This window comes from Rhodnius prolixus, unplaced genomic scaffold (genome assembly GCF_049639745.1).
Source record: "Rhodnius prolixus isolate KJV_2025 unplaced genomic scaffold, Rpr scaffold_14, whole genome shotgun sequence".
In the NCBI taxonomy this organism is placed as follows: domain Eukaryota; kingdom Metazoa; phylum Arthropoda; class Insecta; order Hemiptera; family Reduviidae; genus Rhodnius; species Rhodnius prolixus.
Window position 1 is genome coordinate 9,166,341 of NW_027411594.1, and position 27,429 is coordinate 9,193,769.

The window sequence follows — 27,429 nt, forward strand, 5'->3', positions numbered from 1 at the left end:
TTTCAATTCCATTTATCTCGTATTCTAATGCACGGAAATTCATAAGATTTTACTCAATTAAAGATAACATCAATGTATACAATTGCAGTAAATATCATCCCTAGAAATCGTATAGTTTTAGAGATATTGAATGTTGAAATATAGTGGTTTTACATTACCCAGAAATTTCAATTCCATTTATCTCGTATTCTAATGCACGGAATTTCATACTCAATTAAAGATAATATCAATGTATACAATTGCAGTAAATATCATCCCTAGAAATCGTATAGTTTTAGAGATATTGAATGTTGAAATATAGTGGTTTTACATTACCCAGAAATTTCAATTCCATTTATCTCGTATTCTAATGCACGGAAATTCATAAGATTTTACTCAATTAAAGATAACATCAATGTATACAATTGCAGTAAATATCATCCCTAGAAATCGTATAGTTTTAGAGATATTGAATGTTGAAATATAGTGGTTTTACATTACCCAGAAATTTCAATTCCATTTATCTCGTATTCTAATGCACGGAATTTCATACTCAATTAAAGATAATATCAATGTATACAATTGCAGTAAATATCATCCCTAGAAATCGTATAGTTTTAGAGATATTGAATGTTGAAATATAGTGGTTTTACATTACCCAGAAATTTCAATTCCATTTATCTCGTATTCTAATGCACGGAAATTCATAAGATTTTACTCAATTAAAGATAACATCAATGTATACAATTGCAGTAAATATCATCCCTAGAAATCGTATAGTTTTAGAGATATTGAATGTTGAAATATAGTGGTTTTACATTACCCAGAAATTTCAATTCCATTTATCTCGTATTCTAATGCACGGAATTTCATACTCAATTAAAGATAATATCAATGTATACAATTGCAGTAAATATCATCCCTAGAAATCGTATAGTTTTAGAGATATTGAATGTTGAAATATAGTGGTTTTACATTACCCAGAAATTTCAATTCCATTTATCTCGTATTCTAATGCACGGAAATTCATAAGATTTTACTCAATTAAAGATAACATCAATGTATACAATTGCAGTAAATATCATCCCTAGAAATCGTATAGTTTTAGAGATATTGAATGTTGAAATATAGTGGTTTTACATTACCCAGAAATTTCAATTCCATTTATCTCGTATTCTAATGCACGGAAATTCATAAGATTTTACTCAATTAAAGATAACATCAATGTGTACAATTGCAGTAAATATCATCCCTAGAAATCGTTTAGTTTTGGAGATATTGAAGGTTGAAATATGGTGGTTTTACATTACCCAGAAATTTCAATTCCATTTATCTCGTATTCTAATGCACGGAAATTCATAAGATTTTACTCAATTAAAGATAACATCAATGTATACAATTGCAGTAAATATCATCCCTAGAAATCGTATAGTTTTAGAGATATTGAATGTTGAAATATAGTGGTTTTACATTACCCAGAAATTTCAATTCCATTTATCTCGTATTCTAATGCACGGAATTTCATACTCAATTAAAGATAATATCAATGTATACAATTGCAGTAAATATCATCCCTAGAAATCGTATAGTTTTAGAGATATTGAATGTTGAAATATGGTGGTTTTACATTACCCTGAAATTTCAATTCCATTTATCTCGTATTCTAATGCACGGAAATTCATAAGATTTTACTCAATTAAAGATAACATCAATGTGTACAATTGCAGTAAATATCATCCCTAGAAATCGTTTAGTTTTGGAGATATTGAAGGTTGAAATATGGTGGTTTTACATTACCCTGAAATTTCAATTCCATTTATCTCGTATTCTAATGCACGGAAATTCATAAGATTTTACTCAATTAAAGATAACATCAATGTGTACAATTGCAGTAAATATCATCCCTAGAAATCGTTTAGTTTTGGAGATATTGAAGGTTGAAATATGGTGGTTTTACATTACCCTGAAATTTCAATTCCATTTATCTCGTATTCTAATGCACGGAAATTCATAAGATTTTACTCAATTAAAGATAACATCAATGTGTACAATTGCAGTAAATATCATCCCTAGAAATCGTTTAGTTTTGGAGATATTGAAGGTTGAAATATGGTGGTTTTACATTACCCAGAAATTTCAATTCCATTTATCTCTTATTCTAATGCACGGAATTTCATAAGATTTTACTGGTACATAATATAAACAAATGACAATGGAAAATGAAAAATGACAAATAACAACTTTAAATTTGACTTTTCTAGTGAATATAATTAAAATTAGACAATATGAACATATTCATTCTAGGTTGTGCAAATACTTTTGGGCGCCACAGTAAATGTATTGGTTAAGATCAACGCATTCGGCTCATTGGTTCTGTTCGTTTGTATGTATATACTAAATTGCACCGAAGTATGGTTCGTACGTTTACTGATTGCTATGGCAAATATTGACGTGCCTTATGCTACTAAGCTCTAAGGTACAATGTTTCATCATGAAACATGAAACAACATGTTTCATTTAACATATTGATATACAGTATATCACAGTAGTGATGTATTTTATTATCTCTCATGTAATTTACAAACTTAAAAAATTGGAGGTGAAAGGGCCTCTTAAGTGGAATAGCCTAGGGCCTCTTTTCATCTAAATCCGGCCCTGGCTGTGGACATTCACAATGGCGTTTACAGTCAAATGTATTGCAGCCATATTGAACGATGTTTCATGGAAAGATGGTTTCAGAAATGCTGCAGGCACCACTCTGGTTGGGGATGCCATGAAGAACTATTGGTCACCACAAATCTATTTTTTCTAAGGACAAAGAAAAAAAAAACACAAAATTAAAAATTAAATTAAAATATCGTATTGTACATTCGCACATAAATTCAGTTTAGTCCAAAATAATTCTTTTGCACTTTTGATCTTAATTTTGACTTCTTAGCAGTTGAAAACTGCCTTTACGGCCACACGTTCTTGATGTAGATTTGATAATAAAAAAATAAAATTTATATAATAAAACGTTTATTTAAACACGATTCTTAATTTTATAAACTAAAATAATCACTACTTCACGAACAACGAAACCATAATGAATTCAATTATTGAGCAAAAAAAAAGATGCCCTTCGTTCAATTAAATGTTGCCCTAAATTTTGCAACACCACACGTCCAGGAGAAGAGCTCTCTGGTTTCCTAGAGTCCTGGACACGGCTGCCACAAGCTCACATGCTAAAGAAATTGAGGCCACAAACACTGATATCGAAAGAGCGTTGAGTTCAGAAATGTGATTTAATAACCAAAGCAATGTAGCCTTCTCAACTTCCACGAACAAGTAAAAACCGTTTCAAATCTCCAAACATATTATTAAATGTTAGATTTTCCTTTGACATCCTTCTGTTGAGATTTGGAAAAGGAAAAAAGCTACGCCACTCATGCATTTGCGAGGAGGTGTTTGTACGGAGTAAATAGAGGACTGGCTTAAATATTAAGTCCTGATGGTAAACAAGAAACGGTTAAACGCTGCAAAAGTGGAATTGTGAACTGGAGTAGTGCCAGCTACCCTTGTTATAGCTAGGCTCCATGTAAGAGAAGCCTGTTGTAAGGAGGACTTAACTCTGCTTACTGGTGCTTACTCACTAAGTCAGACACATACACATGTGATGCAAATAATACCATATATTTCTGCTACTTCTTCTCAACAATGTAGCAAACACGATTGCCGAGTCAAGTGTATTTACTCTATCTTGGAAGATCTAGTTCAAGTTTGATGAATCGGCAACTCAGACAGCTTCACTCACACAAACTCCACATTTCAAAAAAAGTATTATCAGTTCTTCTCCTTTCCGGCATTTCTACTTACTTTGATGCAGCTAAGAAGCCATATTGTGACAGTTTGTTTTTTAACTGAACTTTCCAGAAGAAAAAAAACAAATTCTTTGTAAAAACTGTAACCAGGGTAGCATAAATAAAATAATCATAATAATAATAATAGCATTGTCACCGGGTAGACAGGTAGATTTAACCCATCAGGGTAAAGTTCACCATAATAATGCTACCCGCTGAGAGCGAGTGGAAGCACTCCGCTACCAGTGCTCCCGGTGAATGTTTCTTATGTATCTCCTATCTTATTACAACACATTATTGTACATATTTTATTATATATCTATTGCCTTCAATATATATGTGTCTTATGGAAAAATTGGAGTGATTTTTGGTGCCCACCTACGGACCCCTCCCTTCCTCACCTGGTCTGGCCGAGGAGGAAATAATATTATTTTTTATGACCCGGAAAAGCCAGGTAAGATTACCATCTTTGTACCTTGAGCCGAAGTTGTTTTCCGGGTCATAAAAATTTGGTGCCCAACGTGGGGCTCGAACCCACGACCCTGAGATTAAGAGTCTCATGCTCTACCGACTGAGCTAGCCGGGCACGTGATCGATGTGGGTAATCAGCGCCCCATCAAGCAGCGGGCCTACCCGGTGTCACCGGTGATCCAGGATGCGATTAACCAGGAGGTTGATCGCATGTTGCAAGAGGACATCCTCGAGCCATCGCATAGTCCCTGGTCTAGCCCGATTGTGATGGTGAAAAAACCCGATGGGAAATACCGCTTCTGCATCGACTACCGCAAGGTGAACGCCGTAACTAAACCAGATGTTTATCCTCTCCCTAATATGTCTTCCCTCTTAGATCAGTTGAGAGCGTGTCGCTATTTATCCAAGATCGACCTGGCGCATGCATATCATCAAATCCCTTTAGCAGAATCATCCAGGGAGATCACGGCCTTCATCGCACTAGGACGCGGTCTTTTCCAATTTAAGCGTCTACCTTATGGACTATGCGGGGCCCCGGCGACCTTCCAGAGGCTTCTAGATACCATAATTACTCCCGATCTGGCTCCCTCTTGCTTTGCTTACCTAGACGACATCGTCATAGCTACAGCGACTTTCAAGGATCATCTCCAGTACCTGAGGTTGGTACTGGGCAAATTACGCCAGGCTGGTCTGAGGCTTAACTTACAGAAAAGCGAATTTGGATGCAGTGAGATTCAGTACCTGGGCTTCCTGGTCAATGAAAATGGACTACAGGTGGATCCCAGTAAAGTGGAACCTCTACTCCAGTATATAGCTCCCAAGAATATCCAGGAGTTGCGGAGACTAATTGGAATGGCCTCATGGTACCGTCGCTTTATCCCTAACTTCGCGGATAGAATACGACCTCTAACCTCATTGCTGAAGAAAGGGCGAACCTTTCTTTGGGGTGAAGAGCAAGAGAGGGCCCTTCAAGATATTAAATCAACCCTCACTACCGAGCCAGTACTAGCAAGGCCCAATTTTAGCAAGGAATTCGTTCTTCAAACGGACGCCAGCTCTACTGGGGTCGGGGCGGTACTCACTCAATATTTCGATGGCGTCGACCGAGTAATAGCGTATGCCAGCAGATCGCTCAGCCGATCGGAAGAGAATTATAGCGTCACCGAAAAGGAGTGCCTGGCGGTTCTCTGGGCCGTCCGGAAGTTCAGGCCATACATTGAAGGCTATCGTTTTACGGTGATCACGGACCACGCCAGTCTCAAATGGCTGAATAATCTGAAAAACCCCACTGGCAGATTGGCCAGATGGTTGCTCGAAATACAAGGGTATCAGTTCGACATTAAATACCGAAAAGGCACCGCGCACTCTGTCCCTGATTTCCTATCGCGGTTACCGACACCAGAGGAGCATCGAGAAATAGGACTGCTCCAGGAGGAAGCCATCCCGATAACTGACCCGTGGTACATCACCAAAAAGGAAAAGGTGAGTCAAAGGCCACAGCATTTCCCCGACTGGAAGATTGAAGAAGGTTATCTATATCATCATCGGTCACCAGACATATCTTGCTTCCCTGAAGACAACTCGTTGGAATGGAAATTGGTAGTAAAGATCATATCCCACGTATACTCCAGGAAAATCACGACCGTCCGGAGGCAGGGCATCTAGGATTCGACAAGACTTACCATCGTACCTCTCGACGATACTACTGGCCCGGAATGTACAATGAAATAGCTAACTATGTTAAAAGGTGCAACGTTTGCCAAAAAATCAAACCTATCCAGCGACCCCCGGAAGGGAAGATGTCAGTCAGGAGTTATACCGTTCCCTGGGATACTGTGTCGGCCGATATTATGGGACCGTTACCCCGATCCTCGAATGGCTATTCCTATCTACTGATTTTCTTGGACAGCTTCACGAAGTGGACCGAGGTCATCCCACTCCAGACTGCCTCGGCGCAAAACGTCTGTAAAGCTTTCCGTCAGACAGTCGTATATCGGTGGGGCACTCCTCGGGTACTCCACACGGACAATGGTACGCCCTTTGTCAATAAGCTAATGGAGGGCCTCGCGGAACGTTTAGGGGTAAAATTGAGTCGTACACCCCCTTACTGGCCTCAAGCGAATCCAGTGGAAAGAACCAACAGAGTAGTAAAAGGAATTATCTCCTCATATTTATCTGACCAACACAGGAAGTGGGACCAATACCTACCTGAGGTAATGTTCGCCATTAATAGTTCTCTGCATAGCTCAACAGGATTCTCACCAGCTTATCTAAATTTTGGCCGAGAACCGCGAGCACCTAAGACTTATTACGCGGAACGCAATAACGGTGAAAACGCCAGTCCTCCCGATACTTGTGTCTGGTCGCGGCATTTATTAAAATTAAAGGAACTGAGGGAGGTAGCGGAGTAAAAACTTTCTAAGGCTTCGGCCAAACAAACCTATTATTATAATTTACGCCGAAGAGACGCCAAGTACAAAGTGGGCGACCTAGTTTTAAGACGAGCGCACCCCCAATCGGCAGGAGCTGTAGGGTTTGCAAGCAAACTGGCTCCAAAGTACGAAGGTCCTTACCGCATCGTTGGACAGAGAGCGTCCAACGATGCGGTAAGGACCTTCGTATTAAAGATAACACATTAATGTTATCTTTAATTGAGTAAAATCTTATGAATTTCCGTGCATTAGAATACGAGATAAATGGAATTGAAATTTCAGGGTAGCGTAAAACCATCATATTTCAACCTTCAATATCTCCAAAACTATACGATTACTAGCGATGATATTTACTGCAATTGTACACATTGATGTTATCTTTAATTGAGTAAAATCTTATGAATTTCCGTGCATTAGAATACGAGATAAATGGAATTGAAATTTCAGGGTAGCGTAAAACCATCATATTTCAACCTTCAATATCTCCAAAACTATACGATTACTAGCGATGATATTTACTGCAATTGTACACATTGATGTTATCTTTAATTGAGCAAAATCTTATGAATTTCCGTGCATTAGAATACGAGATAAATGGAATTGAAATTTCAGGGTAGCGTAAAACCATCATATTTCAACCTTCAATATCTCTAAAACTATACGATTTCTAGGGATGATATTTACTGCAATTGTATACATTGATGTTATCTTTAATTGAGTAAAATCTTATGAAATTCCGTGCATTAGAATACGAGATAAATGGAATTGAAATTTCAGGGTAGCGTAAAACCATCATATTTCAACCTTCAATATCTCCAAAACTATACGATTACTAGCGATGATATTTACTGCAATTGTACACATTGATGTTATATTTAATTGAGTAAAATCTTATGAATTTCCGTGCATTAGAATACGAGATAAATGGAATTGAAATTTCAGGGTAGCGTAAAACCATCATATTTCAACCTTCAATATCTCCAAAACTATACGATTACTAGCGATGATATTTACTGCAATTGTACACATTGATGTTATCTTTAATTGAGTAAAATCTTATGAATTTCCGTGCATTAGAATACGAGATAAATGGAATTGAAATTTCAGGGTAGCGTAAAACCATCATATTTCAACCTTCAATATCTCCAAAACTATACGATTACTAGCGATGATATTTACTGCAATTGTACACATTGATGTTATCTTTAATTGAGCAAAATCTTATGAATTTCCGTGCATTAGAATACGAGATAAATGGAATTGAAATTTCAGGGTAGCGTAAAACCATCATATTTCAACCTTCAATATCTCTAAAACTATACGATTTCTAGGGATGATATTTACTGCAATTGTATACATTGATGTTATCTTTAATTGAGTAAAATCTTATGAAATTCCGTGCATTAGAATACGAGATAAATGGAATTGAAATTTCAGGGTAGCGTAAAACCATCATATTTCAACCTTCAATATCTCCAAAACTATACGATTACTAGCGATGATATTTACTGCAATTGTACACATTGATGTTATATTTAATTGAGTAAAATCTTATGAATTTCCGTGCATTAGAATACGAGATAAATGGAATTGAATTTCAGTGTAATGTAAAACCACCATATTTCAACATTCAATATTTCTAAAACTATACGATTTCTAGGGATGATATTTACTGCAATTGTACACATTGATGTTATCTTTAATTGAGTAAAATCTTATGAAATTCCGTGCATTAGAATACGAGATAAATGGAATTGAAATTTCTGGGTAATGTAAAACCACCATATTTCAACCTTCAAAATAAATAAAAAACAAAACTAAAATATTTTCAACCTTCAATATCTCTAAAACTATACGATTTCAAGGGATTATATTTACTGCAATTGTATACATTGATGTTATCTTTAATTGAGTAAAATCTTATGAAATTCCGTGCATTAGAATACGAGATAAATGGAATTGAAATTTCAGGTAGCGTAAAACCATCATATTTCAACCTTCAATATTTCTAAAACTATACGATTTCTAGGGATGATATTTACTGCAATTGTACACATTGATGTTATCTTTAATTGAGTAAAATCTTATGAAATTCCGTGCATTAGAATACGAGATAAATGGAATTGAAATTTCAGGGTAATGTAAAACCACCATATTTCAACATTTAATATCTCTAAAACTATACGATTTCTAGGGATGATATTTACTGCAATTGTATACATTGATGTTATCTTTAATTGAGTAAAATCTTATGAAATTCCGTGCATTAGAATACGAGATAAATGGAATTGAAATTTCAGGGTAGCGTAAAACCATCATATTTCAACCTTCAATATCTCCAAAACTATACGATTACTAGCGATGATATTTACTGCAATTGTACACATTGATGTTATATTTAATTGAGTAAAATCTTATGAATTTCCGTGCATTAGAATACGAGATAAATGGAATTGAAATTTCAGTGTAATGTAAAACCACCATATTTCAACATTCAATATCTCTAAAACTATACGATTTCTAGGGATGATATTTACTGCAATTGTACACATTGATGTTATCTTTAATTGAGTAAAATCTTATGAAATTCCGTGCATTAGAATACGAGATAAATGGAATTGAAATTTCTGGGTAATGTAAAACCACCATATTTCAACCTTCAAAATAAATAAAAAACAAAACTAAAATATTTTCAACCTTCAATATCTCTAAAACTATACGATTTCAAGGGATGATATTTACTGCAATTGTATACATTGATGTTATCTTTAATTGAGTAAAATCTTATGAAATTCCGTGCATTAGAATACGAGATAAATGGAATTGAAATTTCAGGTAGCGTAAAACCATCATATTTCAACCTTCAATATCTCCAAAACTATACGATTACTAGCGATGATATTTACTGCAATTGTACACATTGATGTTATCTTTAATTGAGTAAAATCTTATGAATTTCCGTGCATTAGAATACGAGATAAATGGAATTGAAATTTCAGGGTAATGTAAAACCACCATATTTCAACATTTAATATCTCTAAAACTATACGATTACTAGCGATGATATTTACTGCAATTGTACACATTGATGTAATCTTTAATTGAGTAAAATCTTATGAATTTCCGTGCATTAGAATACGAGATAAATGGAATTGAAATTTCTGGGTAATGTAAAACCACCATATTTCAACCTTCAAAATAAATAAAAAACAAAACTAAAATATTTTCAACCTTCAATATCTCTAAAACTATACGATTTCAAGGGATGATATTTACTGCAATTGTATACATTGATGTTATCTTCAATTGAGTAAAATCTTATGAAATTCCGTGCATTAGAATACGAGATAAATGGAATTGAAATTTCAGGTAGCGTAATACCATCATATTTCAACCTTCAATATCTCCAAAACTATACGATTACTAGCGATGATATTTACTGCAATTGTACACATTGATGTTATCTTTAATTGAGTGAAATCTTATGAATTTCCGTGCATTAGAATACGAGATAAATGGAATTGAAATTTCAGGGCAATGTAAAACCACCATATTTCAACATTTAATATCTCTAAAACTATACGATTTCGAGGGATGATATTTACTGCAATTGTATACATTGATGTTATCTTTAATTGAGTAAAATCTTATGAAATTCCGTGCATTAGAATACGAGATAAATGGAATTGAAATTTCAGGGTAATGTAAAACCACCATATTTCAACCTTCAATATCTCCAAAACTAAACGATTTCTAGGGATGATATTTACTGCAATTGTACACATTGATGTTATCTTTAATTGAGTACAATCTTATGAATTTCCGTGCATTAGAATACGAGATAAATGGCATTGAAATTTCAGGGCAATGTAAAACCACCATATTTCAACCTTCAATATCTCCAAAACTAAACGATTTCTAGGGATGATATTTACTGCAATTGTACACATTGATGTTATCTTTAATTGAGTAAAATCTTATGAAATTCCGTGCATTAGAATACGAGATAAATGGAATTGAAATTTCTGGGTAATGTAAAACCACCATATTTCAACATTTAATATCTCTAAAACTATACGATTTCTAGGGATGATATTTACTGCAATTGTATACATTGATGTTATCTTTAATTGAGTAAAGCTTATGAAATTCCGTGCATTAGAATACGAGATAAATGGAATTGAAATTTCTGGGTAATGTAAAACCACGATATTTCAACATTTAATATCTCTAAAACTATACGATTTCTAGGGATGATATTTACTGCAATTGTATACATTGATGTTATCTTTAATTGAGTAAAATCTTATGAAATTCCGTGCATTAGAATACGAGATAAATGGAATTGAAATTTCTGGGTAATGTAAAATCACCATATTTCAACCTTCAATATCTCCAAAACTATACGATTACTAGCGATGATATTTACTGCAATTGTATACATTGATGTTATCTTTAATTGAGTAAAATCTTATGAAATTCCGTGCATTAGAATACGAGATAAATGGAATTGAAATTTCAGGGCAATGTAAAACCACCATATTTCAACATTTAATATCTGTAAAACTATACGATTTCTAGGGATGATATTTACTGCAATTGTATACATTGATGTTATCTTTAATTGAGTAAAATCTTATGAAATTCCGTGCATTAGAATACGAGATAAATGGAATTGAAATTTCTGGGTAATGTAAAACCACCATATTTCAACATTTAATATCTCTAAAACTATACGATTTCTAGGGATGATATTTACTGCAATTGTATACATTGATGTTATCTTTAATTGTGTAAAATCTTATGAAATTCCGTGCATTAGAATACGAGATAAATGGAATTGAAATTTCAGGGCAATGTAAAACCACCATATTTCAACCTTCAATATCTCCAAAACTAAACGATTTCTAGGGATGATATTTACTGCAATTGTACACATTGATGTTATCTTTAATTGAGTAAAATCTTATGAAATTCCGTGCATTAGAATACGAGATAAATGGAATTGAAATTTCTGGGTAATGTAAAACCACCATATTTCAACCTTCAATATCTCCAAAACTAAACGATTACTAGCGATGATATTTACTACAATTGTACACATTGATGTTATCTTTAATTGAGTAAAATCTTATGAAATTCCGTGCATTAGAATACGAGATAAATGGAATTGAAATTTCTGGGTAATGTAAAACCACCATATTTCAACATTCAATATCTCTAAAACTATACGATTTCTAGGGATGATATTTACTGCAATTGTACACATTGATGTTATCTTTAATTGAGTAAAATCTTATGAAATTCCGTGCATTAGAATACGAGATAAATGGAATTGAAATTTCTGGGTAATGTAAAACCACCATATTTAACCTTCAATATCTCCAAAACTAAACGATTTCTAGGGATGATATTTACTGCAATTGTACTCATTCATGTTATCTTTAATTGAGTAAAATCTTATGAATTTCCGTGCATTAGAATACGAGATAAATGGAATTGAAATTTCTGGGTAATGTAAAACCACCATATTTCAACCTTCAATATCTCCAAAACTAAACGATTTCTAGGGATGATATTTACTGCAATTGTACTCATTCATGTTGTCTTTAATTGAGTAAAATCTTATGAATTTCCGTGCATTAGAATACGAGATAAATGGAATTGAAATTTCAGGGTAATGTAAAACCACCATATTTCAACTTTCAATATCTCCAAAACTAAACGATTACTAGCGATGATATTTACTACAATTGTACACATTGATGTTATCTTTAATTGAGTAAAATCTTATGAAATTCCGTGCATTAGAATACGAGATAAATGGAATTGAAATTTCTGGGTAATGTAAAACCACCATATTTCAGCATTTAATATCTCTAAAACTATACGATTTCTAGGGATGATATTTACTGCAATTGTATACATTGATGTTATCTTTAATTGAGTAAAATCTTATGAAATTCCGTGCATTAGAATACGAGATAAATGGAATTGAAATTTCTGGGTAATGTAAAACCACCATATTTCAACATTTAATATCTCTAAAACTATACGATTTCTAGGGATGATATTTACTGCAATTGTATACATTGATGTTATCTTTAATTGTGTAAAATCTTATGAAATTCCGTGCATTAGAATACGAGATAAATGGAATTGAAATTTCTGGGTAATGTAAAATCACCATATTTCAACCTTCAATATCTCCAAAACTATACGATTATTAGCGATGATATTTACTGCAATTGTATACATGGATGTTATCTTTAATTGAGAAAAATCTTATGAAATTCCGTGCATTAGAATACGAGATAAATGGAATTGAAATTTCAGGGCAATGTAAAACCACCATATTTCAACATTTAATATCTCTAAAACTATACGATTTCTAGGGATGATATTTACTGCAATTGTATACATTGATGTTATCTTTAATTGAGTAAAATCTTATGAAATTCCGTGCATTAGAATAAGAGATAAATGGAATTGAAATTTCTGGGTAATGTAAAACCACCATATTTCAACATTTAATATCTCTAAAACTATACGATTTCTAGGGATGATATTTACTGCAATTGTATACATTGATGTTATCTTTAATTGAGTAAAATCTTATGAATTTCCGTGCATTAGAATACGAGATAAATGGAATTGAAATTTCAGGGTAATGTAAAACCACCATATTTCAACCTTCAATATCTCCAAAACTAAACGATTTCTAGGGATGATATTTACTGCAATTGTACACATTGATGTTATCTTTAATTGAGTAAAATCTTATGAAATTCTGTGCATTAGAATACGAGATAAATGGAATTGAAATTTCTGGGTAATGTAAAAACACCATATTTCAACCTTCAATATCTCCAAAACTAAACGATTTCTAGGGATGATATTTACTGCAATTGTACACATAGATGTTATCTTTAATTGAGTAAAATCTTATGAAATTCCGTGCATTAGAATACGAGATAAATGGAATTGAAATTTCTGGGTAATGTAAAAACACCATATTTCAACCTTCAATATCTCCAAAACTAAACGATTTCTAGGGATGATATTTACTGCAATTGTACACATTGATGTTATCTTTAATTGAGTACAATCTTATGAATTTCCGTGCATTAGAATACGAGATAAATGGCATTGAAATTTCAGGGCAATGTAAAACCACCATATTTCAACCTTCAATATCTCCAAAACTAAACGATTTCTAGGGATGATATTTACTGCAATTGTACACATTGATGTTATCTTTAATTGAGTAAAATCTTATGAAATTCCGTGCATTAGAATACGAGATAAATGGAATTGAAATTTCTGGGTAATGTAAAACCACGATATTTCAACATTTAATATCTCTAAAACTATACGATTTCTAGGGATGATATTTACTGCAATTGTATACATTGATGTTATCTTTAATTGAGTAAAATCTTATGAAATTCCGTGCATTAGAATACGAGATAAATGGAATTGAAATTTCTGGGTAATGTAAAATCACCATACTTCAACCTTCAATATCTCCAAAACTATACGATTACTAGCGATGATATTTACTGCAATTGTATACATTGATGTTATCTTTAATTGAGTAAAATCTTATGAAATTCCGTGCATTAGAATACGAGATAAATGGAATTGAAATTTCAGGGCAATGTAAAACCACCATATTTCAACATTTAATATCTCTAAAACTATACGATTTCTAGGGATGATATTTACTGCAATTGTATACATTGATGTTATCTTTAATTGTGTAAAATCTTATGAAATTCCGTGCATTAGAATACGAGATAAATGGAATTGAAATTTCTGGGTAATGTAAAACCACCATATTTCAACCTTCAATATCTCCAAAACTAAACGATTACTAGCGATGATATTTACTGCAATTGTATACATGGATGTTATCTTTAATTGAGAAAAATCTTATGAAATTCCGTGCATTAGAATACGAGATAAATGGAATTGAAATTTCTGGGTAATGTAAAACCACCATATTTCAACATTTAATATCTCTAAAACTATACGATTTCTAGGGATGATATTTACTGCAATTGTATACATTGATGTTATCTTTAATTGAGTAAAATCTTATGAAATTCCGTGCATTAGAATACGAGATAAATGGAATTGAAATTTCTGGGTAATGTAAAACCACCATATTTCAACATTTAATATCTCTAAAACTATACGATTTCTAGGGATGATATTTACTGCAATTGTATACATTGATGTTATCTTTAATTGAGTAAAATCTTATGAATTTCCGTGCATTAGAATACGAGATAAATGGAATTGAAATTTCAGGGTAATGTAAAACCACCATATTTCAACCTTCAATATCTCCAAAACTAAACGATTTCTAGGGATGATATTTACTGCAATTGTACACATTGATGTTATCTTTAATTGAGTAAAATCTTATGAAATTCTGTGCATTAGAATACGAGATAAATGGAATTGAAATTTCTGGGTAATGTAAAAACACCATATTTCAACCTTCAATATCTCCAAAACTAAACGATTTCTAGGGATGATATTTACTGCAATTGTACACATAGATGTTATCTTTAATTGAGTAAAATCTTATGAAATTCCGTGCATTAGAATACGAGATAAATGGAATTGAAATTTCTGGGTAATGTAAAAACACCATATTTCAACCTTCAATATCTCCAAAACTAAACGATTTCTAGGGATGATATTTACTGCAATTGTACACATTGATGTTATCTTTAATTGAGTACAATCTTATGAATTTCCGTGCATTAGAATACGAGATAAATGGCATTGAAATTTCAGGGCAATGTAAAACCACCATATTTCAACCTTCAATATCTCCAAAACTAAACGATTTCTAGGGATGATATTTACTGCAATTGTACACATTGATGTTATCTTTAATTGAGTAAAATCTTATGAAATTCCGTGCATTAGAATACGAGATAAATGGAATGAAATTTCTGGGTAATGTAAAACCACGATATTTCAACATTTAATATCTCTAAAACTATACGATTTCTAGGGATGATATTTACTGCAATTGTATACATTGATGTTATCTTTAATTGAGTAAAATCTTATGAAATTCCGTGCATTAGAATACGAGATAAATGGAATTGAAATTTCTGGGTAATGTAAAATCACCATACTTCAACCTTCAATATCTCCAAAACTATACGATTACTAGCGATGATATTTACTGCAATTGTATACATTGATGTTATCTTTAATTGAGTAAAATCTTATGAAATTCCGTGCATTAGAATACGAGATAAATGGAATTGAAATTTCAGGGCAATGTAAAACCACCATATTTCAACATTTAATATCTCTAAAACTATACGATTTCTAGGGATGATATTTACTGCAATTGTATACATTGATGTTATCTTTAATTGTGTAAAATCTTATGAAATTCCGTGCATTAGAATACGAGATAAATGGAATTGAAATTTCTGGGTAATGTAAAACCACCATATTTCAACCTTCAATATCTCCAAAACTAAACGATTACTAGCGATGATATTTACTGCAATTGTATACATGGATGTTATCTTTAATTGAGAAAAATCTTATGAAATTCCGTGCATTAGAATACGAGATAAATGGAATTGAAATTTCTGGGTAATGTAAAACCACCATATTTCAACATTTAATATCTCTAAAACTATACGATTTCTAGGGATGATATTTACTGCAATTGTATACATTGATGTTATCTTTAATTGAGTAAAATCTTATGAAATTCCGTGCATTAGAATACGAGATAAATGGAATTGAAATTTCTGGGTAATGTAAAACCACCATATTTCAACATTTAATATCTCTAAAACTATACGATTTCTAGGGATGATATTTACTGCAATTGTATACATTGATGTTATCTTTAATTGAGTAAAATCTTATGAATTTCCGTGCATTAGAATACGAGATAAATGGAATTGAAATTTCAGGGTAATGTAAAACCACCATATTTCAACCTTCAATATCTCCAAAACTAAACGATTTCTAGGGATGATATTTACTGCAATTGTACACATTGATGTTATCTTTAATTGAGTAAAATCTTATGAAATTCTGTGCATTAGAATACGAGATAAATGGAATTGAAATTTCTGGGTAATGTAAAAACACCATATTTCAACCTTCAATATCTCCAAAACTAAACGATTTCTAGGGATGATATTTACTGCAATTGTACACATAGATGTTATCTTTAATTGAGTAAAATCTTATGAAATTCCGTGCATTAGAATACGAGATAAATGGAATTGAAATTTCTGGGTAATGTAAAAACACCATATTTCAACCTTCAATATCTCCAAAACTAAACGATTTCTAGGGATGATATTTACTGCAATTGTACACATTGATGTTATCTTTAATTGAGTACAATCTTATGAATTTCCGTGCATTAGAATACGAGATAAATGGCATTGAAATTTCAGGGCAATGTAAAACCACCATATTTCAACCTTCAATATCTCCAAAACTAAACGATTTCTAGGGATGATATTTACTGCAATTGTACACATTGATGTTATCTTTAATTGAGTAAAATCTTATGAAATTCCGTGCATTAGAATACGAGATAAATGGAATGAAATTTCTGGGTAATGTAAAACCACGATATTTCAACATTTAATATCTCTAAAACTATACGATTTCTAGGGATGATATTTACTGCAATTGTATACATTGATGTTATCTTTAATTGAGTAAAATCTTATGAAATTCCGTGCATTAGAATACGAGATAAATGGAATTGAAATTTCTGGGTAATGTAAAATCACCATACTTCAACCTTCAATATCTCCAAAACTATACGATTACTAGCGATGATATTTACTGCAATTGTATACATTGATGTTATCTTTAATTGAGTAAAATCTTATGAAATTCCGTGCATTAGAATACGAGATAAATGGAATTGAAATTTCAGGGCAATGTAAAACCACCATATTTCAACATTTAATATCTCTAAAACTATACGATTTCTAGGGATGATATTTACTGCAATTGTATACATTGATGTTATCTTTAATTGAGTAAAATCTTATGAAATTCCGTGCATTAGAATACGAGATAAATGGAATTGAAATTTCTGGGTAATGTAAAACCACCATATTTCAACATTTAATATCTCTAAAACTATACGATTTCTAGGGATGATATTTACTGCAATTGTATACATTGTTGTTATCTTTAATTGTGTAAAATCTTATGAAATTCCGTGCATTAGAATACGAGATAAATGGAATTGAAATTTCAGGGCAATGTAAAACCACCATATTTCAACCTTCAATATCTCCAAAACTAAACGATTTCTAGGGATGATATTTACTGCAATTGTACACATTGATTTTATCTTTAATTGAGTAAAATCTTATGAAATTCCGTGCATTAGAATACGAGATAAATGGAATTGAAATTTCTGGGTAATGTAAAACCACCATATTTCAACCTTCAATATCTCCAAAACTAAACGATTTCTAGGGATGATATTTACTGCAATTGTACTCATTCATGTTGTCTTTAATTGAGTAAAATCTTATGAATTTCCGTGCATTAGAATACGAGATAAATGGAATTGAAATTTCTGGGTAATGTAAAACCACCATATTTCAACCTTCAATATCTCCAAAACTAAACGATTTCTAGGGATGATATTTACTGCAATTGTACTCATTCATGTTGTCTTTAATTGAGTAAAATCTTATGAATTTCCGTGCATTAGAATACGAGATAAATGGAATTGAAATTTCAGGGTAATGTAAAACCACCAAATTTCAACCTTCAATATCTCCAAAACTAAACGATTTCTAGGGATGATATTTACTGCAATTGTACACATTGATGTTATCTTTAATTGAGTAAAATCTTATGAATTTCCGTGCATTATAATACGAGATAAATGGAATTGAAATTTCAGGGCAATGTAAAACCACCATATTTCAACCTTCAATATCTCCAAAACTAAACCATTTCTAGGGATGATATTTACTGCAATTGTACACATTGATGTTATCTTTAATTGAGTAAAATCTTATGAAATTCCGTGCATTAGAATACGAGATAAATGGAATTGAAATTTCTGGGTAATGTAAAACCACCATATTTCAACCTTCAATATCTCCAAAACTAAACGATTACTAGCGATGATATTTACTACAATTGTACACATTGATGTTATCTTTAATTGAGTAAAATTTATGAAATTCCGTGCATTAGAATACGAGATAAATGGAATTGAAATTTCTGGGTAATGTAAAACCACCATATTTCAACATTTAATATCTCTAAAACTATACGATTTCTAGGGATGATATTTACTGCAATTGTATACATTGATGTTATCTTTAATTGAGTAAAATCTTATGAAATTCCGTGCATTAGAATACGAGATAAATGGAATTGAAATTTCTGGGTAATGTAAAATCACCATATTTCAACCTTCAATATCTCCAAAACTATACGATTATTAGCGATGATATTTACTGCAATTGTATACATGGATGTTATCTTTAATTGAGAAAAATCTTATGAAATTCCGTGCATTAGAATACGAGGTAAATGGAATTGAAATTTCAGGGCAATGTAAAACCACCATATTTCAACATTTAATATCTCTAAAACTATAAGATTTCTAGGGATGATATTTACTGCAATTGTATACATTGATGTTATCTTTAATTGAGTAAAATCTTATGAAATTCCGTGCATTAGAATAAGAGATAAATGGAATTGAAATTTCTGGGTAATGTAAAACCACCATATTTCAACATTTAATATCTCTAAAACTATACGATTTCTAGGGATGATATTTACTGCAATTGTATACATTGATGTTATCTTTAATTGAGTAGAATCTTATGAAATTCCGTGCATTAGAATACGAGATAAATGGAATTGAAATTTCAGGGTAATGTAAAACCACCATATTTCAACCTTCAATATCTCTAAAACTAAACGATTTCTAGGGATGATATTTACTGCAATTGTACACATTGATGTTATCTTTAATTGAGTACAATCTTATGAATTTCCGTGCATTAGAATACGAGATAAATGGCATTGAAATTTCAGGGCAATGTAAAACCACCATATTTCAACCTTCAATATCTCCAAAACTAAACGATTTCTAGGGATGATATTTACTGCAATTGTACACATTGATGTTATCTTTAATTGAGTAAAATCTTATGAAATTCCGTGCATTAGAATACGAGATAAATGGAATTGAAATTTCTGGGTAATGTAAAACCACCATATTTCAACATTTAATATCTCTAAAACTATACGATTTCTAGGGATGATATTTACTGCAATTGTATACATTGATGTTATCTTTAATTGAGTAAAATCTTATGAAATTCCGCGCATTAGAATACGAGATAAATGGAATTGAAATTTCTGCGTAATGTAAAATCACCATATTTCAACCTTCAATATCTCCAAAACTATACGATTACTAGCGATGATATTTACTGCAATTGTATACATTGATGTTATCTTTAATTGAGTAAAATCTTATGAAATTCCGTGCATTAGAATACGAGATAAATGGAATTGAAATTTCAGGGCAATGTAAAACCACCATATTTCAACATTTAATATCTCTAAAACTATACGATTTCTAGGGATGATATTTACTGCAATTGTATACATTGATGTTATCTTTAATTGAGTAAAATCTTATGAAATTCCGTGCATTAGAATACGAGATAAATGGAATTGAAATTTCTGGGTAATGTAAAACCACCATATTTCAACATTTAATATCTCTAAAACTATACGATTTCTAGGGATGATATTTACTGCAATTGTATACATTGATGTTATCTTTAATTGTGTAAAATCTTATGAAATTCCGTGCATTAGAATACGAGATAAATGGAATTGAAATTTCAGGGCAATGTAAAACCACCATATTTCAACCTTCAATATCTCCAAAACTAAACGATTTCTAGGGATGATATTTACTGCAATTGTACACATTGATTTTATCTTTAATTGAGTAAAATCTTATGAAATTCCGTGCATTAGAATACGAGATAAATGGAATTGAAATTTCTGGGTAATGTAAAACCACCATATTTCAACCTTCAATATCTCCAAAACTAAACGATTTCTAGGGATGATATTTACTGCAATTGTACTCATTCATGTTGTCTTTAATTGAGTAAAATCTTATGAATTTCCGTGCATTAGAATACGAGATAAATGGAATTGAAATTTCAGGGTAATGTAAAACCACCAAATTTCAACCTTCAATATCTCCAAAACTAAACGATTTCTAGGGATGATATTTACTGCAATTGTACACATTGATGTTATCTTTAATTGAGTAAAATCTTATGAATTTCCGTGCATTAGAATACGAGATAAATGGAATTGAAATTTCAGGGCAATGTAAAACCACCATATTTCAACCTTCAATTTCTCCAAAACTAAACCATTTCTAGGGATGATATTTACTGCAATTGTACACATTGATGTTATCTTTAATTGAGTAAAATCTTATGAAATTCCGTGCATTAGAATACGAGATAAATGGAATTGAAATTTCTGGGTAATGTAAAACCACCATATTTCAACCTTCAATATCTCCAAAACTAAACGATTACTAGCGATGATATTTACTACAATTGTACACATTGATGTTATCTATAATTGAGTAAAATCTTATGAAATTCCGTGCATTAGAATACGAGATAAATGGAATTGAAATTTCTGGGTAATGTAAAAACACCATATTTCAACCTTCAATATCTCCAAAACTAAACGATTTCTAGGGATGATATTTACTGCAATTGTACACATTGATGTTATCTTTAATTGAGTACAATCTTATGAATTTCCGTGCATTAGAATACGAGATAAATGGCATTGAAATTTCAGGGCAATGTAAAACCACCATATTTCAACCTTCAATATCTCCAAAACTAATCGATTTCTAGGGATGATATTTACTGCAATTGTACACATTGATGTTATCTTTAATTGAGTAAAATCTTATGAAATTCCGTGCATTAGAATACGAGATAAATGGAATTGAAATTTCTGGGTAATGTAAAACCACGATATTTCAACATTTAATATCTCTAAAACTATACGATTTCTAGGGATGATATTTACTGCAATTGTACACATTGATGTTATCTTTAATTGAGTAAAATCTTATGAAATTCCGTGCATTAGAATACGAGATAAATGGAATTGAAATTTCTGGGTAATGTAAAACCACCATATTTCAACATTTAATATCTCTAAAACTATACGATTTCTAGGGATGATATTTACTGCAATTGTATACATTGATGTTATCTTTAATTGAGTAAAATCTTATGAAATTCCGTGCATTAGAATACGAGATAAATGGAATTGAAATTTCTGGGTAATGTAAAACCACCATATTTCAACATTTAATATCTCTAAAACTATACGATTTCTAGGGATGATATTTACTGCAATTGTATACATTGATGTTATCTTTAATTGAGTAAAATCTTATGAAATTCCGTGCATTAGAATACGAGATAAATGGAATTGAAATTTCTGGGTAATGTAAAACCACCATATTTCAACATTTAATATCTCTAAAACTATACGATTTCTAGGGATGATATTTACTGCAATTGTATACATTGATGTTATCTTTAATTGAGTAAAATCTTATGAAATTCCGTGCATTAGAATACGAGATAAATGGAATTGAAATTTCTGGGTAATGTAAAATCACCATATTTCAACCTTCAATATCTCCAAAACTAAACGATTTCTAGGGATGATATTTACTGCAATTGTACACATTGATGTTATCTTTAATTGAGTAAAATCTTATGAAATTCCGTGCATTAGAATACGAGATAAATGGAATTGAAATTTCTGGGTAATGTAAAAACACCATATTTCAACCTTCAATATCTCCAAAACTAAACGATTTCTAGGGATGATATTTACTGCAATTGTACACATTGATGTTATCTTTAATTGAGTAAAATCTTATGAATTTCCGTGCATTAGAATACGAGATAAATGGAATTGAAATTTCAGGGCAATGTAAAACCACCATATTTCAACCTTCAATTTCTCCAAAACTAAACCATTTCTAGGGATGATATTTACTGCAATTGTACACATTGATGTTATCTTTAATTGAGTAAAATCTTATGAAATTCCGTGCATTAGAATACGAGATAAATGGAATTGAAATTTCTGGGTAATGTAAAACCACCATATTTCAACCTTCAATATCTCCAAAACTAAACGATTACTAGCGATGATATTTACTACAATTGTACACATTGATGTTATCTTTAATTGAGTAAAATCTTATGAAATTCCGTGCATTAGAATACGAGATAAATGGAATTGAAATTTCTGGGTAATGTAAAACCACCATATTTCAACATTTAATATCTCTAAAACTATACGATTTCTAGGGATGATATTTACTGCAATTGTATACATTGACGTTATCTTTAATTGAGTAAAGTCTTATGAAATTCCGTGCATTAGAATACGAGATAAATGGAATTGAAATTTCTGGGTAATGTAAAACCACCATATTTCAACATTTAATATCTCTAAAACTATACGATTTCTAGGGATGATATTTACTGCAATTGTATACATTGATGTTATCTTTAATTGAGTAAAATCTTATGAAATTCCGTGCATTAGAATACGAGATAAATGGAATTGAAATTTCTGGGTAATGTAAAATCACCATATTTCAACCTTCAATATCTCCAAAACTATACGATTATTAGCGATGATATTTACTGCAATTGTATACATTGATGTTATCTTTAATTGAGAAAAATCTTATGAAATTCCGTGCATTAGAATACGAGATAAATGGAATTGAAATTTCAGGGCAATGTAAAACCACCATATTTCAACATTTAATATCTCTAAAACTATACGATTTCTAGGGATGATATTTACTACAATTGTATACATTGATGTTATCTTTAATTGAGTAAAATCTTATGAAATTCCGTGCATTAGAATAAGAGATAAATGGAATTGAAATTTCTGGGTAATGTAAAACCACCATATTTCAACATTTAATATCTCTAAAACTATACGATTTCTAGGGATGATATTTACTGCAATTGTATACATTGATGTTATCTTTAATTGAGTAAAATCTTATGAAATTCCGTGCATTAGAATAAGAGATAAATGGAATTGAAATTTCTGGGTAATGTAAAACCACCATATTTCAACATTTAATATCTCTAAAACTATACGATTTCTAGGGATGATATTTACTGCAATTGTATACATTGATGTTATCTTTAATTGAGTAAAATCTTATGAAATTCCGTGCATTAGAATACGAGATAAATGGAATTGAAATTTCTGGGTAATGTAAAATCACCATATTTCAACCTTCAATATCTCCAAAACTATACGATTATTAGCGATGATATTTACTGCAATTGTATACATGGATGTTATCTTTAATTGAGAAAAATCTTATGAAATTCCGTGCATTAGAATACGAGGTAAATGGAATTGAAATTTCAGGGCAATGTAAAACCACCATATTTCAACATTTAATATCTCTAAAACTATAAGATTTCTAGGGATGATATTTACTGCAATTGTATACATTGATGTTATCTTTAATTGAGTAAAATCTTATGAAATTCCGTGCATTAGAATAAGAGATAAATGGAATTGAAATTTCTGGGTAATGTAAAACCACCATATTTCAACATTTAATATCTCTAAAACTATACGATTTCTAGGGATGATATTTACTGCAATTGTATACATTGATGTTATCTTTAATTGAGTAGAATCTTATGAAATTCCGTGCATTAGAATACGAGATAAATGGAATTGAAATTTCAGGGTAATGTAAAACCACCATATTTCAACCTTCAATATCTCTAAAACTAAACGATTTCTAGGGATGATATTTACTGCAATTGTACACATTGATGTTATCTTTAATTGAGTACAATCTTATGAATTTCCGTGCATTAGAATACGAGATAAATGGCATTGAAATTTCAGGGCAATGTAAAACCACCATATTTCAACCTTCAATATCTCCAAAACTAAACGATTTCTAGGGATGATATTTACTGCAATTGTACACATTGATGTTATCTTTAATTGAGTAAAATCTTATGAAATTCCGTGCATTAGAATACGAGATAAATGGAATTGAAATTTCTGGGTAATGTAAAACCACCATATTTCAACATTTAATATCTCTAAAACTATACGATTTCTAGGGATGATATTTACTGCAATTGTATACATTGATGTTATCTTTAATTGAGTAAAATCTTATGAAATTCCGCGCATTAGAATACGAGATAAATGGAATTGAAATTTCTGGGTAATGTAAAATCACCATATTTCAACCTTCAATATCTCCAAAACTATACGATTACTAGCGATGATATTTACTGCAATTGTATACATTGATGTTATCTTTAATTGAGTAAAATCTTATGAAATTCCGTGCATTAGAATACGAGATAAATGGAATTGAAATTTCAGGGCAATGTAAAACCACCATATTTCAACATTTAATATCTCTAAAACTATACGATTTCTAGGGATGATATTTACTGCAATTGTATACATTGATGTTATCTTTAATTGAGTAAAATCTTATGAAATTCCGTGCATTAGAATACGAGATAAATGGAATTGAAATTTCTGGGTAATGTAAAACCACCATATTTCAACATTTAATATCTCTAAAACTATACGATTTCTAGGGATGATATTTACTGCAATTGTATACATTGATGTTATCTTTAATTGTGTAAAATCTTATGAAATTCCGTGCATTAGAATACGAGATAAATGGAATTGAAATTTCAGGGCAATGTAAAACCACCATATTTCAACCTTCAATATCTCCAAAACTAAACGATTTCTAGGGATGATATTTACTGCAATTGTACACATTGATGTTATCTTTAATTGAGTAAAATCTTATGAAATTCCGTGCATTAGAATACGAGATAAATGGAATTGAAATTTCTGGGTAATGTAAAACCACCATATTTCAACCTTCAATATCTCCAAAACTAAACGATTTCTAGGGATGATATTTACTGCAATTGTACTCATTCATGTTGTCTTTAATTGAGTAAAATCTTATGAATTTCCGTGCATTAGAATACGAGATAAATGGAATTGAAATTTCAGGGTAATGTAAAACCACCAAATTTCAACCTTCAATATCTCCAAAACTAAACGATTTCTAGGGATGATATTTACTGCAATTGTACACATTGATGTTATCTTTAATTGAGTAAAATCTTATGAATTTCCGTGCATTAGAATACGAGATAAATGGAATTGAAATTTCAGGGCAATGTAAAACCACCATATTTCAACCTTCAATTTCTCCAAAACTAAACCATTTCTAGGGATGATATTTACTGCAATTGTACACATTGATGTTATCTTTAATTGAGTAAAATCTTATGAAATTCCGTGCATTAGAATACGAGATAAATGGAATTGAAATTTCTGGGTAATGTAAAACCACCATATTTCAACCTTCAATATCTCCAAAACTAAACGATTACTAGCGATGATATTTACTACAATTGTACACATTGATGTTATCTTTAATTGAGTAAAATCTTATGAAATTCCGTGCATTAGAATACGAGATAAATGGAATTGAAATTTCTGGGTAATGTAAAAACACCATATTTCAACCTTCAATATCTCCAAAACTAAACGATTTCTAGGGATGATATTTACTGCAATTGTACACATTGATGTTATCTTTAATTGAGTACAATCTTATGAATTTCCGTGCATTAGAATACGAGATAAATGGCATTGAAATTTCAGGGCAATGTAAAACCACCATATTTCAACCTTCAATATCTCCAAAACTAATCGATTTCTAGGGATGATATTTACTGCAATTGTACACATTGATGTTATCTTTAATTGAGTAAAATCTTATGAAATTCCGTGCATTAGAATACGAGATAAATGGAATTGAAATTTCTGGGTAATGTAAAACCACGATATTTCAACATTTAATATCTCTAAAACTATACGATTTCTAGGGATGATATTTACTGCAATTGTACACATTGATGTTATCTTTAATTGAGTAAAATCTTATGAAATTCCGTGCATTAGAATACGAGATAAATGGAATTGAAATTTCTGGGTAATGTAAAACCACCATATTTCAACATTTAATATCTCTAAAACTATACGATTTCTAGGGATGATATTTACTGCAATTGTATACATTGATGTTATCTTTAATTGAGTAAAATCTTATGAAATTCCGTGCATTAGAATACGAGATAAATGGAATTGAAATTTCTGGGTAATGTAAAACCACCATATTTCAACATTTAATATCTCTAAAACTATACGATTTCTAGGGATGATATTTACTGCAATTGTATACATTGATGTTATCTTTAATTGAGTAAAATCTTATGAAATTCCGTGCATTAGAATACGAGATAAATGGAATTGAAATTTCTGGGTAATGTAAAACCACCATATTTCAACATTTAATATCTCTAAAACTATACGATTTCTAGGGATGATATTTACTGCAATTGTATACATTGATGTTATCTTTAATTGAGTAAAATCTTATGAAATTCCGTGCATTAGAATACGAGATAAATGGAATTGAAATTTCTGGGTAATGTAAAATCACCATA

General features: G+C 31.2%; 1 long non-coding RNA gene and 1 other non-coding gene across 4 annotated transcripts in view; both read right to left on the minus strand.

Annotated features, from left to right (window-relative positions):
• Window positions 1-2,170: 2,170 nt before the first annotated feature.
• LOC141451836 (uncharacterized) overlaps window positions 2,171-27,429 on the minus strand; it is a 51,653-nt gene continuing 26,394 nt past the window's right edge. For all 3 annotated transcript variants that reach the window (XR_012457140.1, XR_012457139.1, XR_012457137.1), the window contains one exon: window positions 2,171-2,787. This is a non-coding gene — a long non-coding RNA (uncharacterized lncRNA). The remainder of the gene's footprint in view (window positions 2,788-27,429) is intronic.
• Window positions 4,332-4,404, minus strand: TRNAK-CUU (transfer RNA lysine (anticodon CUU)). Its single transcript has one exon. It is a non-coding gene; the product is annotated as a tRNA-Lys (tRNA).